This window comes from Phyllobates terribilis, unplaced genomic scaffold (assembly GCF_046119375.1).
Source record: "Phyllobates terribilis strain yellow unplaced genomic scaffold, ASM4611937v1 Scaffold_7__3_contigs__length_470593459, whole genome shotgun sequence".
Classification (NCBI taxonomy): Eukaryota; Metazoa; Chordata; class Amphibia; order Anura; family Dendrobatidae; genus Phyllobates; species Phyllobates terribilis.
In genome coordinates this window covers 317,155,822-317,170,368 of record NW_027362767.1, presented here as the reverse complement: position 1 = coordinate 317,170,368, position 14,547 = coordinate 317,155,822, and the positions used below count along the sequence as shown (strand labels likewise).

Below are 14,547 nucleotides of genomic sequence, written 5' to 3'. Positions count from 1 at the left end.
TCACAATGCATCTAGATAGGTGCCTTGGGGGGTCTAGTTTCCAAAATGGGGTCACTTGTGGGGGAGCTCCAATGTTTGGGCACACAGCGGCTCTCCAAACGCAACATGGTGTCGCTAACAATTTGAGCCGATTTTCCGTTAAATTTGTTAGAGGACACCATGTTGCATTTAGAGAGTCCCTGTGTGCCCAAACATTGGAGCTCCCCCACAAGTGACCCCATTTTGGAAACTAGACCCCCCAAGGCACCTATCTAGATGCATAGTGAGCACTTGGAACCCCCAGGTGCTTCACAAATTGATTCGTAACAATGAAAAAGTGAAAAAAAAAACACTTTTTCATTTGTATGAATCAATTTGTGAAGCACCTGAGGGTTCCAAGTGCTCACTATGCATCTAGATAGGTGCCTTGGGTGGTCTAGTTTCCAAAATGGGGTCACTTGTGGGGGAGCTCCAATATTTGGGCACACAGCGGCTCTCTAAATGCAACATGGTGTCCGCTAACAAATTTAACGCAAAATTGGCTCAAATTGTTAGCGACACCATGTTGCGTTTGGAGAGCCGCTGTGTGCCCAAACATTGGAGCTCCCCCACAAGTGACCCCATTTTGGAAACTAGACCCCCCAAGGCACCTTTCTAGATGCATAGTGAGCACTTGGAACCCCCAGGTGCTTCACAAATTGATTCGTAACAATGAAAAAGTGAAAAAAAAAAACACTTTTTCATTTTTATGAATCAATTTGTGAAGCACCTGAGGGTTCCAAGTGCTCACAATGCATCTAGATAGGTGCCTTGGGGGGTCTAGTTTCCAAAATGGGGTCACTTGTGGGGGAGCTCCAATGTTTGGGCACACAGCGGCTCTCCAAACGCAACATGGTGTCGCTAACAATTTGAGCCGATTTTCCGTTAAATTTGTTAGAGGACACCATGTTGCATTTAGAGAGTCCCTGTGTGCCCAAACATTGGAGCTCCCCCACAAGTGACCCCATTTTGGAAACTAGACCCCCCAAGGCACCTATCTAGATGCATAGTGAGCACTTGGAACCCCCAGGTGCTTCACAAATTGATTCGTAACAATGAAAAAGTGAAAAAAAAAACACTTTTTCATTTGTATGAATCAATTTGTGAAGCACCTGAGGGTTCCAAGTGCTCACTATGCATCTAGATAGGTGCCTTGGGTGGTCTAGTTTCCAAAATGGGGTCACTTGTGGGGGAGCTCCAATATTTGGGCACACAGCGGCTCTCTAAATGCAACATGGTGTCCGCTAACAAATTTAACGCAAAATTGGCTCAAATTGTTAGCGACACCATGTTGCGTTTGGAGAGCCGCTGTGTGCCCAAACATTGGAGCTCCCCCACAAGTGACCCCATTTTGGAAACTAGACCCCCCAAGGCACCTATCTAGATGCATAGTGAGCACTTGGAACCCCCAGGTGCTTCACAAATTGATTCGTAACAATGAAAAAGTGAAAAAAAAAAACACTTTTTCATTTTTATGAATCAATTTGTGAAGCACCTGGGGGTTCCAACTGCTCACTATGCATCTAGATAGGTGCCTTGGGGGGTCTAGTTTCCAAAATGGGGTCACTTGTGGGAGAGCTCCAATGTTTGGGCACACAGGGACTCTCTAAATGCAACATGGTATCCGCTAACAAATTGAATGGAAAATCGGCTCAAATTGTTAGCGGACACCACATTGCGTTTGGAGAGCTTCTCTGTGCCCAAACTTTGGAGCTCCCCCACAAGTGACCCCATTTTGGAAACTAGACCCCCCAAGGCACCTTTCTAGATGCATAGTGAGCACTTGGAACCCCCAGGTGCTTCACAAATTGATTCGTAATAATGAAAAAGTGAAAAAAAAAACACTTTTTCATTTTTACGAATCAATTTGTGAAGCACCTAGGGGTTCCAAGTGCTCACTATGCATCTAGATAGGTGCCTTGGGGGGTCTAGTTTCCAAAATGGGGTCACTTGTGGGGGAGCTCCAATGTTTGGGCACACAGGGACTCTCTAAATGCAACATGGTATCCGCTAACAAATTGAATGGAAAATCGGCTCAAATTGTTAGCGGACGCCACATTGCGTTTGGAGAGCCCCTCTGTGCCCAAACTTTGGAGCTCCCCCACAAGTGACCCCATTTTGGAAACTAGACCCCCCAAGGCACCTTTCTAGATGCATAGTGAGCACTTGGAACCCCCAGGTGCTTCACAAATTGATTCGTAATAATGAAAAAGTGAAAAAAAAAACACTTTTTCATTTTTACGAATTAATTTGTGAAGCACCTAGGGGTTCCAAGTGCTCACTATGCATCTAGATAGGTGCCTTGGGGGGTCTAGTTTCCAAAATGGGGTCACTTGTGGAGGAGCTCCAATGTTTGGGCACACAGGGACTCTCCAAATGCAACATGATATCCGCTAACAATTTGAGCCGACAATTTGTTAGCGGATATCATGTTGCATTTGGAGAGTCCCTGTGTGCCCAAACATTGGAGCTCCCCACAAGTGACCCCATTTTGGAAACTAGACCCCCCAAGGCACCTATCTAGATTCATAGTGAGCACTTGGAACCCCAGGTGCTTCACAAATTGATTCATAAAAATGAAAAAGTGTTTTTTTTTTCACTTTTTCATTTTTACGAATCAATTTGTGAAGCACCTGGGGGTTCCAAGTGCTCACTATGCATCTAGAAAGGTGCCTTGGGGGGTCTAGTTTCCAAAATGGGGTCACTTGTGGGGGAGCTCCAAAGTTTGGGCACAGAGGGGCTCTCCAAACGCAATGTGGCGTCCGCTAACAATTTGAGCCGATTTTCCATTCAATTTGTTAGCGGATACCATGTTGCATTTAGAGAGTCCCTGTGTGCCCAAACATTGGAGCTCCCCCACAAGTGACCCCATTTTGGAAACTAGACCCCCCAAGGCACCTATCTAGATGCATAGTGAGCACTTGGAATCCCTAGGTGCTTCACAAATTAATTCATAAAAATGAAAAAGTGTTTTATTTTCACTTTTTCATTTTTACGAATCAATTTGTGAAGCACCTGGGGGTTCTAAGTGCTCACTATGCATCTAGATAGGTGCCTTGGGGGGTCTAGTTTCCAAAATGGGGTCAGTTGTGGGGGAGCTCCAATGTTTGGACACACAGGGGCTCTCCAAACGCAACATGGCGTCCGCTAACAATTTGAGCCGATTTTCCATTCAATTTGTTAGCGGACACCATGTCGCGTTTGGAGAGCCCGTGATGTGCCTAAACAGTGGAGCTCCACCACAAGTGTCCCCATTTTGGAAACTATACCCCTCAAAGATTTTATTAAGGTGTATAGTGAACATTTTGAACCCAGAGGTACGGCACATTATTTGTTTACATTAGGTCATCATATTGAATAAGTTTTCATTATTCTTGAGCGCAAGTGCTCGCTACTTGAGTTTGCATCGGGTACTCAGGTATGCACCATGTACAGCGTGTGCTCGAGTGACATGCTCGAGTCCCTGCTCCGCATGTTTCACGGTTATTAGACACCCAAAAAAAAACATGCGGGGATCGCTCGTGCATGGCAGGCAATCCCCGTAAAGTTTTTTGGCCGCGAAGCATATGGGGCAGAGACTCGAGCATGTCACTCAAATACCCACGATACTAAATGCATACCAGAGCACCCGATGCAAACTCAAGTAGCGAGCACTTGCTCTCAACACTAGTCGCCATATCGTCATCTTTTTTTCTTACTTTTGAAAAAAATCCCAACCCCAGCCCTAACCCTAGCACAACCCTAGCCCCAGCACAACCCTAGCCCCAGCACAACCCTAGCCCCAGCACAACCCTAGCCCCAGCAGAACCCTAGCCCCAAACCCAGCCCTAACCCTAGCCCAATCCTAACTCAAGAGTTTATTTTTGACGCCGTTCCTTGTGCGGTATAAGTGATTAGACGACTTTATTCTTCGGGTCGGTGTGATTACAGCAATGCCAGAATCATATGGGGTTTTTATGACTGACAGCTGTCACACACTAAAAGACGCATTTTTTGTAAAATCTAGTTTTTGCATCGCCATATTTTGAGAGCTATAATTTTTCCAGATTTTGGCAGACAGTCATGTGACGGCTCGTTTTTTGCGGGATGACTTGACGTTGTTATTGGTGCCATTTTCAGGCACGTGACATTTTTTGATCGCTTTCTATTCCGATTTTTGGGAGGCAGAATAAACAAAAACCAACAATTCAGGAATTGTTTTTTTTTTTTTTTTTTTATTCTGTTCCGCGTGTGGTAAAATTGATGAGGCAGCTTTACTCTTCGGGTCAGTACGTTTACAGCGGTACCACATTTGTTTCATTTTTCTATGTTTTGGCGCTTATACACAATAAAAGCTATTTTATAGAAAAAAATATTTTTTAGTATCGCTTTATTCTGAGAGCTATAACTTTTTTATTTTTCGGCTGATGGAGCTATATGGCGGCTTGTTTTTTGCGGGACGAGATGACGTTTTCAGCGGTATCATTTTTATTTATATGCGTCTTTTTGATCGCGTGTTATTCCACTTTTTGTTTGGCGGTATGGTGATAAAGCATTGTTTTTTGCTTGGTTTTTTTTTTTTTTTTTTTACCGTGTTCACTGAAGGGGTTAACTAGTGGGACAGTTTTATAGGTCAGGTTGTTCCGGACGCGGCGATACCAAATATGTGTACTTTTATTGTTTTTTTTTTATTTTTTTTATAATAATATTTATTGATGGGTACATTATATTTTTATTTTTGGTGTATTATTTTTTTTATTTTTTTATAATATTTTTGCACATTTTTTTTTTTTTTTTTTTTCCACTTTCACACAGTTTATACACTTTATTACTTTGTCCCACTCTGGGACTTTCACTTTTTTTTTTCTGATCGCCTGCATGGCACAGGAATGGAGCACCATCCCTATGCCATGAAGGCTGTCAGAAGTGCACAGTGTGAAGATTGCTTGGAGATGCACTGCGCATGTCCAAGCAATCTTCCTGCTCTCTGGTGACCCGGATGTTGTCATGACGACATCGGGTCGTCATGGCAACACCCGGGAAGCCTTTGCAGACTGCGCTGGAAGCCGGAAGAGGAGGTGAGTATCGCCGATCACCTCCCCTTGCCCCCGCAATGCCGCGATCGACTTCGATCGCAGCATCGCGGGGGTTAATGTGCTGGGAGCGGTGCGTGACCGCTCCCTGCACATAGTACCGGGTGTCAGCTGTGACAATCAGCTGACACCCGGCGGCGATCGCGCCCGCACAGCCTGTGTGCGCGCGCGATCGCGATGACGTACTAATACGGGTCTGGCTCTTAAGTCCCAGGGCACAGACGCGTATTAGTACGTCAGATGTTATTAAGGGGTTAAAGCGGTCCGCTCAACTATGGGCATTACGGATACCAGACCAGAAAAATCAGTCCAGGACGTTATGTTCAGGGGACTGGGACAAAGAAAAAGAAGGTGTTTTCCGATTAATGATAGACTTCAGGATCTGATACATAGGGAATGGAAAAGACCGGAGAGAAAGGCCCCCCCCCCCCCTTTCTTTAAAAGGAAATATCCTTTTGAGGACTCAGCCTCTTCCTCCTGGGAGAAAGCCCCAAAGCTCGATGTAGATATAACAAAGGCATCTAGAAAGTCATCTTTCCCCTTTGATGATATCAGGGCTCTTAAAGACCCTTTGGACAGAAAAGCTGATACCTTTCTCAAAGGGACCTGTGAGACAACTGCTGGGGCTTTAAATCCAGCAGTTGCTGCAACTTGTACAGCCAGGTCCTTGATGATGTGGCTGGAACAGTTTGAATCCCACCTAAAAAATAACACATCCAGAAAGGAGATATTGTCCAACATCCCACTCATGCAGGGAGCAGCAGCTTTCCTAACGGACGCCTCTGCAGACTCCGTTATGTTGGCAGCAAGGTCGGCCGCCATGTCCAATGCAGCCCGTAGAGCCCTATGGCTTAAGTGTTGGCCGGGAGATATCCAGGCCAGAAAGACTGTGCTCTATACCATGTGAGGGGGAACATCTCCTTGGACCAGTTCTGGATGAAATCTTGGTTAAGGCAAGCGACACGAAAAAAGGGTTCCCTAGCCTATCCATGCCAGCTTATAAACGTTCATTTCGTAAAAGAAGATTTGTACGTAAAAGACCGCTGAAAGATCAGGATAAATGGGAAGACCGCAGGCTGAAAGGTATAGGGCTTCTGTTTGGTTCTTCTTCTACTCGGGGGCCCCGGAAGCCGAGTCAATGACTCGTAGCCCATGTAGGGGGGGGGAGGCTGTTGGGCTTCTTGCTTGCCTGGACAAAAATTTCGGCCAGTAATTGGATCCTTGATCTGATAGGTTCGGATCTGAGGTTCGAGTTCCAGGCGATTCCTCGTGGGAGATTCATCTTGACCCCGGTCCGTTCCTCAGAGTCAGAGCAACTGGCCCTACAAAAGGAGGTGCTGGACTTAGTTCATAAGGCAGTCCTGGTGGAAGTCCTGGCATCCGAAAGGGGGTTGGGGTTCTACTCACCTCTCTTCCTGGTCTCTAAGCCAGACGGCTCCTTCAGATGTATCATTAACTTAAAAGCTGGGGCGTGGCCTGGCCATGAAGCAGAGCAGACGCACTTAGAGAGAGCTCGTGCTTTCTAGAGCCCTTACAGCAAAGCATTAGCCAGCACAAGCAGATCCCAGCCTCTGCATGAGAAGAAAATCCGGTCTCCGCTCCCAGGCACCGTGGGAGCTCATCTCTGGATCCACTGACCCTGGCATCACCCGGTATTTATCAGTCTCAGGCAGCGCGGGAAAACAGACCACACGTGCAGATATGGCTGCTGCTGTGGGAGGAGCCAGTGTGCAGAGCCGGAGGGGAGCAAGCTTACCTGCTGCTGAAGCCAGATTATCACATGGAGGCCGCACTCAGGGGAGACAGACACAGGGAAAGTGGGAGGCAGTCCAAGTGGGATCCGGTGTTAGAGACAGTAGCAATGCAGGCATTCAGAGAGGGGAGAGCTCCGGGTCCCACCCCTCCCCCTCCAAGTCAGCTTCAGCAGCTACTCAGTTAACCCATTCCCCTACCCCAACTGAATCTCTGAGGAGTGCAGGAGCTACAAGCAGCACTGTTCTGGGACCCCTTGCATCTGAAGCTGGCGTAACTGAGAATAGCAGTATGATTACCCAGGATGGCCCTGGGACCCTTATTAACTTTGCAAACTTCGGGGATCCCTTGCTCCTGACTATGAACGCTGGGGAATTATGGGCCCATTTAAGTGCCATCCCCACTAAGACCGATATGGAGGGTTATATCCAGCGATTGGAGGCTGTATGCAAGGGGGAAATTGGCTCCCTCAAAGAGGATGTTTCTAATATAAACTCTGTCGTCACTGCACTTGAAGCTAAAGTGGATGAACTATCTACCCAGCTCCACACCCAGCAGCATCTTTTGGATCAGCACTCCCAGAATTTTGATCTAGTTCTGGATATGCTAGAAGACTCCGAAAACAGAAATCGGAGAAACAACATTAGACTCCCAGGTCTTCCGGAGTCGGTGGCTCCACGGGACCTGAACTCAGCCCTACAGCACCTTTTCAACTCATTGCTGAGTAGATCCACGGAAGAACATCTCGAGCTGGACAGAGCTCACCGATCCTTGGGCCCCAAACACCCTGACTCATCTAGACCTAGAGACGTCATTTGCAGGATCCACTTCTTCCAAATTAAGGAAGACAATATGCGTAAAGCTAGAGAGAACGATGCCATAGACCTTAATGGCACAAATATTCAACTTCTAGCGGACCTCTCCCCTATAACCCTGGCTAAAAGAAAGGCTCTGCGACCTCTTTTGGAGGCTCTGCGTGCGAAGAACATTACTTACAAGTGGGGATACCCCTTTCAGCTTCATGCTTGTGGGGACACTGGCACGTTGACCCTGAGATCGCCATTGGATCTTCTGGATTTCTCATCGTCTCTGGGGTTGCCACTAGTCACCCTGGGAGAGTGGCCCCGTTTATCCTCTTTTGGGTTTGGAGGAGCAAGGAGAGGTGGGAGAGAGACAATGGGAACCGTGAGAAAGAGGAGAAGATACCCACGCAGTGTCTCCACTGGTCCCTCTGGTGACTCCTGAGCCTTAGAAGTCTGTCCTATCATAGTCACTCGCTCTCTCCACTGTCTCTTTCCTCATGTCGGAGTTTATTAATTTTAATATTAGTAGATTTCTTATGGGGGGCTTTGCAGTCCTTGGGTGGAACCTCACTATGCATTGCATTGGCTTATTATGTCTAGAAAATAGTCCACAGGGATTTCCACCACCTTTTAGTTGCCTCTGGTTTTATGTAGTGTTAAGGGGAATTTTGATAAGTCTGGGGCACTGGATTTGTTTAGTTGCATAAATTAATTAACATGTATAACTAATTTGCTGTGGGGGCCAGGCTGATTGCTCGTGTTTAGGGTACAGTCACCTCCTAAGTTAGGGTGCGTCTTTGACACTACTTACAGAGATTTCTCTGTTTAATCTTAGTCCATAGGTGTAGCCACCTGTGGTCTAATAAGACGGAATTTCTTTCTCCGTCTAAACCTTTTATACATATTCTGTCCTTTCTAATCTTCCTACTGAATTTTCTTCCATATCTTCTTTCTTAAGGGCTTACTCTTCTACACCCAATACCTCTTCCCCTCATACCACCACTCGGTCCCACCACTGATTCTTGTATTAATCTACGATGTCCACTTTGAAACTTTGTTCTCTGAACGTTAGAGGGTTTAATTCCCCAGAAAAACGCTCACAGGTACTTTACCATATGCATAAGAAACGGGTTCATATATTACTTCTTCAGGAGACATACTTTAGGTCAGATCGGATACCGCCACTCAACCATAAATTTTACTCACATTGGTTCCACAGCGGCAACCCAGACTCAAAATCTAAAGGGGTCAGTATTGCCCTACACAAGTCACTACAGGCTCAAGTACTTGCCTCTAAACCTGATACACAAGGAAGGTATTTGTTTCTAAAGATTAAAATTATCAGAGATGTATTTACCATCGCTAACTTTTATCTCCCTAACCAGAATCAGATTAGAACTTGTAAAGCATACTTACGCGACCTTACAGCATTTGCCGAGGGTGCGGTAATAGTCGGAGGAGACCTCAATTTCACGCTGGATCGGGTCCTGGACTCATCTACGGGTAGGTCGGCCGCCCCCCCTCCCAGTTGGAGAGCCTGAGAGCTAAACTAACGGAATCTAGATTGGTCGATGTTTGGAGACTGACCCACCCCTCCACACGTGACTATACTTTTTACTCCGCGGTACATGATTCATATAACAAAATAGATTATTTTTTAATTAGTCACAGACTGCTATCATTTCACCCGTTGACACAAATTAACCCAATGATTTGGTCAGACCATGCCCCAGTCTTACTATCCTTGACATTACCAGAACTCTCATCGAGCGAGTGGACTTGGTCCTTGCACCCGGCGCTTCTTAAAAATCCCACTTGCCAAGAGGCAATCAGGATAGCAATCTCAGATTTCTCCAATATTCATAAAGATGACCCCACAGCTTTGCCATTTCAGTGGGAGGCCCTAAAGGGAGTCATATGGGGTGTACTCATCCAACAAGGGGCACGATTGAAGAAGGATAGGGCTTCTGCCATTACTAATCTGCTGACGCGTATTCAGGCTTTAGAGTTGGATCACAAAAGATCACATAATCCACAGGTCATGATTGATCTGCTGAAAGCTAGAACTGACTTGAGCTCATTGTTAGATACAGCAACAGCTAGACCGCTTCCATAGATATCTATATGAATACTCAGACAAGCCTGGTAGAGCTTTAGCACGATTTTTGCATCCTCGAATTCCTACTACCTATATACCTATCATTAAATCTAAATCAGGTAAATTTCTTTATTCCCCTCTGGAGATTGTAGACTCATTTAGGGATTTTTACAACTCCCTTTACAACCTTAGGGGACCTTTGGCAGACATGGCCGTGTCCGACTTCCAGGAAAGAGTGGATGATTATGTAAATTGCACTCCGATTCCCCCTCTGCCATCTGAGGACGTGGTGGCCCTTGAGACCCCGTTCTCAGAACAGGAGGTACTGGATAAGGTCAAGTCTTTGGCAAATGGCAGAAGCCCCGGCCCGGATGGATTCCCGGCTAATTTTTATAAGTTATTTGCACCAAATTTAATATCATTTATGACGAAGCTCTTCAATTCCATCTCTGAGAATTGCCATTTTGCCCCTCAAACCTTAGCTGCCACGATTGTCGTTATTCCCAAACCAGGAAAGGATCCCTTGGTATGCGCAAATTATCGGCCTATCTGCCTAATTAACGTAGATGTAAAAGTATATGCCTAAGCAATTGCAAACAGATTAAGCTCTCTACTTCCTAGCTCTATTCATGGAGATCAGGCTGGATTTGTACACCGCAGAGAGGCTAGAGATAATACTATAAAAACATTGCGACTTACCTCCCATATGCGTAAACATAAGATCCCAGCATTTCTATTATCTATTGACGCAGAAAAGGCGTTTGATCGCTTGGGGTGGAGCTTTCTGAGATCTGCCTTGACACAACTTGGGTTGGGTCCAGACATGCTAGGTAGGATTATGGCACTATATCAGGGTCCCACAGCCCGACTTAAAGTTAATGGTATTTTCTCATCCCCTTTTCATATAGCTAATGGCACAAGACAGGGGTGCCCTCTTTCTCCCTTACTCTACATCATTGCAATGGAGCATCTAGCGGTAGCAGTGAGGAATGCATCAGATATCAGAGGTGTCAATGTTGGTCAGAATCATTTTAAATTGTCCATCTATGCAGATGACCTTTTGATTTATATCACTAATCTGATCATTGCCTTCCCAGTGCTGATGAGAGAGTTCCAACGGTTTGGAGAAGTATCTAATTTTAAAGTTAACTATTCCAAGACAGAGGCCCTAAATATATCTCTCCCTGACGGTTTAGTTCGGAGACTTCAAACTTCCTTCCCATTTAAATGGGAGGATAAAGCAATAAATTACCTGGGAGTTTGGATCCCCAGAGATGGGGTAGACCTGTTTTCATTGAACTATGTCCCACTTTTACACAAAACATTTTTGGATCTTAAAAAATACAGTAGACCTCAGCTGTCATGGTTCGGCCGTATAAACGTTATTAAAATGGATATTCTCCCTCGTTTCCTTCATCTTTTTCAAACTGCCCCAATAGCAATACCTGATTATTTTTTTAATCGTTTACAATCTGCTATCAATAGTTTTGTTTGGGGCGCTCGTAGACCCAGAATTAGGCTCTCGGTTTTGACTAGATCTAAGACACAGGGGGGCACAAGTCTCCCTAATTTCAAACGATACTATCAAGCTATTCTCTTGTCTAGATTGGTTGCCTGGAGATATAATGACCTGCACAAACAATGGGTGACCATAGAAAAACTTCTCTCCCCTGGCTCTCTATATTGGGCACCATGGTGTGGTGCCAATTCTAGGCCCCCAGATCTCAGACTTTCCACCACTTACACAGATAGTGCTGAGATTTTGGGATAGAAATCAGGGGAAACTGAAACTTAGTAATACACCGTGCAGATTAAGCCCCCTCTTCGACAACATTGATTTCCCCCCAGCGGTGGATAGGACGTTTTTATGTTGGAGGTCTGATGACCGGGTGAGATTGGGACAGATGGCGGACAGGCTCTCTGATGTGGGGGAGTTAGGGGACATATGCCATGGCAGGCCACGATCTTGGTTTGAATTCACCCAGTTGAAGGACTTCCTCTCAGGTATTTCTTTTAACAGACCGACCCGATTTGAGTCCTGTCTACAGAGGGCCCTACCCACACAGTCTCCTTGCTTTATAATTTGATCCTGGAAACGGTATCTATTGGCACCCCTAACTTTATTACAGCATGGGAGGGAGACTTGCAGACTACCCTCTCTGAAGCTGACTGCCTGAAGATCTTTACCCTTACTCACAAGATCTCTGTCTCTTGCAGATCACAAGAGAAAAATTATAAATTTTTAACACACTGGTATAGGTGTCCTGTGCTTCTCCATAAATTCAATCCTGCAATCCCGAGTACATGCTGGAGATGCGACAATGAGGAGGGGTCTATTCTTCATATATGGTGGTCTTGTAGGCTTCTGCGTCCATTTTGGGGTGCGGTTTTTAATGCCTTTCGCTTGATGACGGGTGTCCACTGTGAACCATCCCCTCAAATTGCCCTCCTTTCATTGATTCCTGGGTCTATAACAACCATAAAGAAGGGAATTCTGAGGTTCTGCTTAGTGGCGGCCAGAACAATTATCCCCCGATACTGGAGAGCGGTGAGGGTTCCATCTGCGGTTGAGTGGGTGTCCGAAATGGATAGATTGGGCTGCATGGAGTCGATGATGGCTCAAGATAGTGACTTTGTGACCGTTCAGGGCCAAACATGGTTCCTTTGGGAGACATTCAAGGTGAGCTTAGAGTTTTGGGACTGGTTCAGTGAGTCCTCATAACCTCCATATAAGGTAATCGGGACCGAGGCTGGTTTTGCCCCTCCCCCCCTTTTCCCCACTTCCAATCTTTTGTCTCTATTTCTTTTCCTCTCTTGTCCTGACTTTGTTTCTTCTTCATTGTCCTTTTAAGAATGTTTAGTTTAAAATTTACTAAGTGGTGTTTGGACAAGATGAGTCCAACACGAGATATCTAGGATTACAAGTTTGATTTGTTTCTTCATAAAGTTGCATTATACCTGAATGTGAATTCACATGTATTCATATGTATACTATTTTTCTTGATTGTTGTATCTTATCTTTGACAAAATTTTAATAAATATATTTATGGAAAAAAAAAAATTAACTTAAAAGCTCTTAATAAGTTCTTGATAATTCCCACCTTTAAGATGGCGTCTGTTAATTTAACAATAAAATTGCTGTTTTCAGGCTGTTACATGGTAGTATTACATTTAAAAGATGCCTATTACCATGTTCCTATCCATGAGGATTACCAGAAATACCTTAGGGTAGCCTTGGTCATGGATGGGGAAATCAAGCATTTCCAGTATAGGGCCATGCCGTTTGGTCTGTCCATAGCCCCCCGGGTATTTACTAAAATTATAGCGGACGTCATGGCAGGGAACATGATATTTTGATTATCCCTTATCTGGATGATTTCTTGGTGGTTGGAAATTCTGCCTTCCAATGTAATAAACACCTAAAAGAGGTGATCACCATCTTAGAGAGTCTAGGCTGGGTGCTAAATTTTGAAAAATCTAGGTTAGTGCTCTCAAAACTTCAGCAGTTTTTAGGAATTATGCTTGATTCAGATTCTCAAGAATGTTACCTTCCGGAAGCCAAAAAGCAAAAGATAAGGAATTAGGTGAAAAATGCCGTAACAAATCCGGTCATGTCCCTTAGAGCAGCAATGTCCCTGTTGGGTACCCTGACATCATGTTGCCCAGGGGTTCTGTGGGCATAATACCACTCCAAGTTTCTACAGTGGGATGTGCTATATAATGAAGTTTCGCTTACGTGACACCTGGAAGGAAAGATGTCCTTGTCACCTTGGTCAGTAAAGTCCTTACAGTGGTGGGAGGATGAGGCAAACCTATCTCGAGGGGTTCCCTGGGTACTTAGAACCACTAGAACAATTACCACCGATGCGAGTCCCAGTGGGTGGGGAGCCCATCTGGGGGATATGGTAGCTCAGGGGACCTGGTCAAATAGCAAAAAGGGTCTCTCCTCCATCGCAAAAGAACTGCTGGTGGTAGACAAGGCGGTTAATAATTTCTTAGTTTTCCTCCAAGGTCAGAATGTAAAGATCCTTTCGGATAATACAGTTGCGGTAGCATATGTGAACCACCAGGGAGGTACACGCTCAAGATCGCTGATGAGTGACGGATCATCTCTTTTTTTTTTTTTTTTAAACCAATTATTTTTATTTAGGTTTCAAAAATTTTACAGCAAACAGTTATCAATATACATATAACAATTCACATAACGTGTAATAATACAGTCAAAACCCTCTCCCCCCTCCCGCCAATACTCCTTATGCCGGGCATACCTGGGAACATTGACAATCATATTACCGCCATCCATGCGGACCATATTTTCCCAAAAGTTCTCTCTCCATGCCTCCGCCTATAAATGCTTTCCTCTAAATGCATTACCGTACGTGTCTGAGCAATAAATTCCCTCCTAGTGGGGGGTTCTGAATCTGTCCATTTTCGTGCTATTAGTTTGCGTGCCACATATAGCAATCGCGCTATCGCCACTTTGTAATGTTCTGAGACAGATATTCCATCCACCTCCCCCAAAACACACAGCACCGGGTTTCTGTCAATTGTACATGTATAAGCCCTCTCAATTTTGCTGACAACGAACAACCAATAAGCCACCAACCGTGGGCATGACCATAGCATGTGTAGCAAGCCGGCCTGGTCCGTGCCACCTCTAGGGCAATTGGAATCTCCCCTCAAGCCCGCCTTGTACAGGCGCAGCTGTGTTTTGTATGTCCTATGTATTATGTATAATTGGGAAATCCGTGCCTGCTCGCTTAAAGAGATCTTCGGGACATATTCTAGAATCGCCTCCCATTGT

The 14,547-nt window shown here is 45.2% G+C and overlaps 1 protein-coding gene across 1 annotated transcript in view; it reads right to left on the bottom strand.

Moving 5' to 3' along the window:
• The window catches only part of VBP1 (VHL binding protein 1), a 42,378-nt gene extending 35,416 nt beyond the window's left edge, over positions 1-6,962 (bottom strand). The window contains exon 1 of the mRNA XM_073641105.1: positions 6,847-6,962. The gene's annotated coding sequence lies outside the window, so the exon portion shown is untranslated. The remainder of the gene's footprint in view (positions 1-6,846) is intronic.
• Between the last annotated feature and the right edge of the window lie 7,585 nt (positions 6,963-14,547).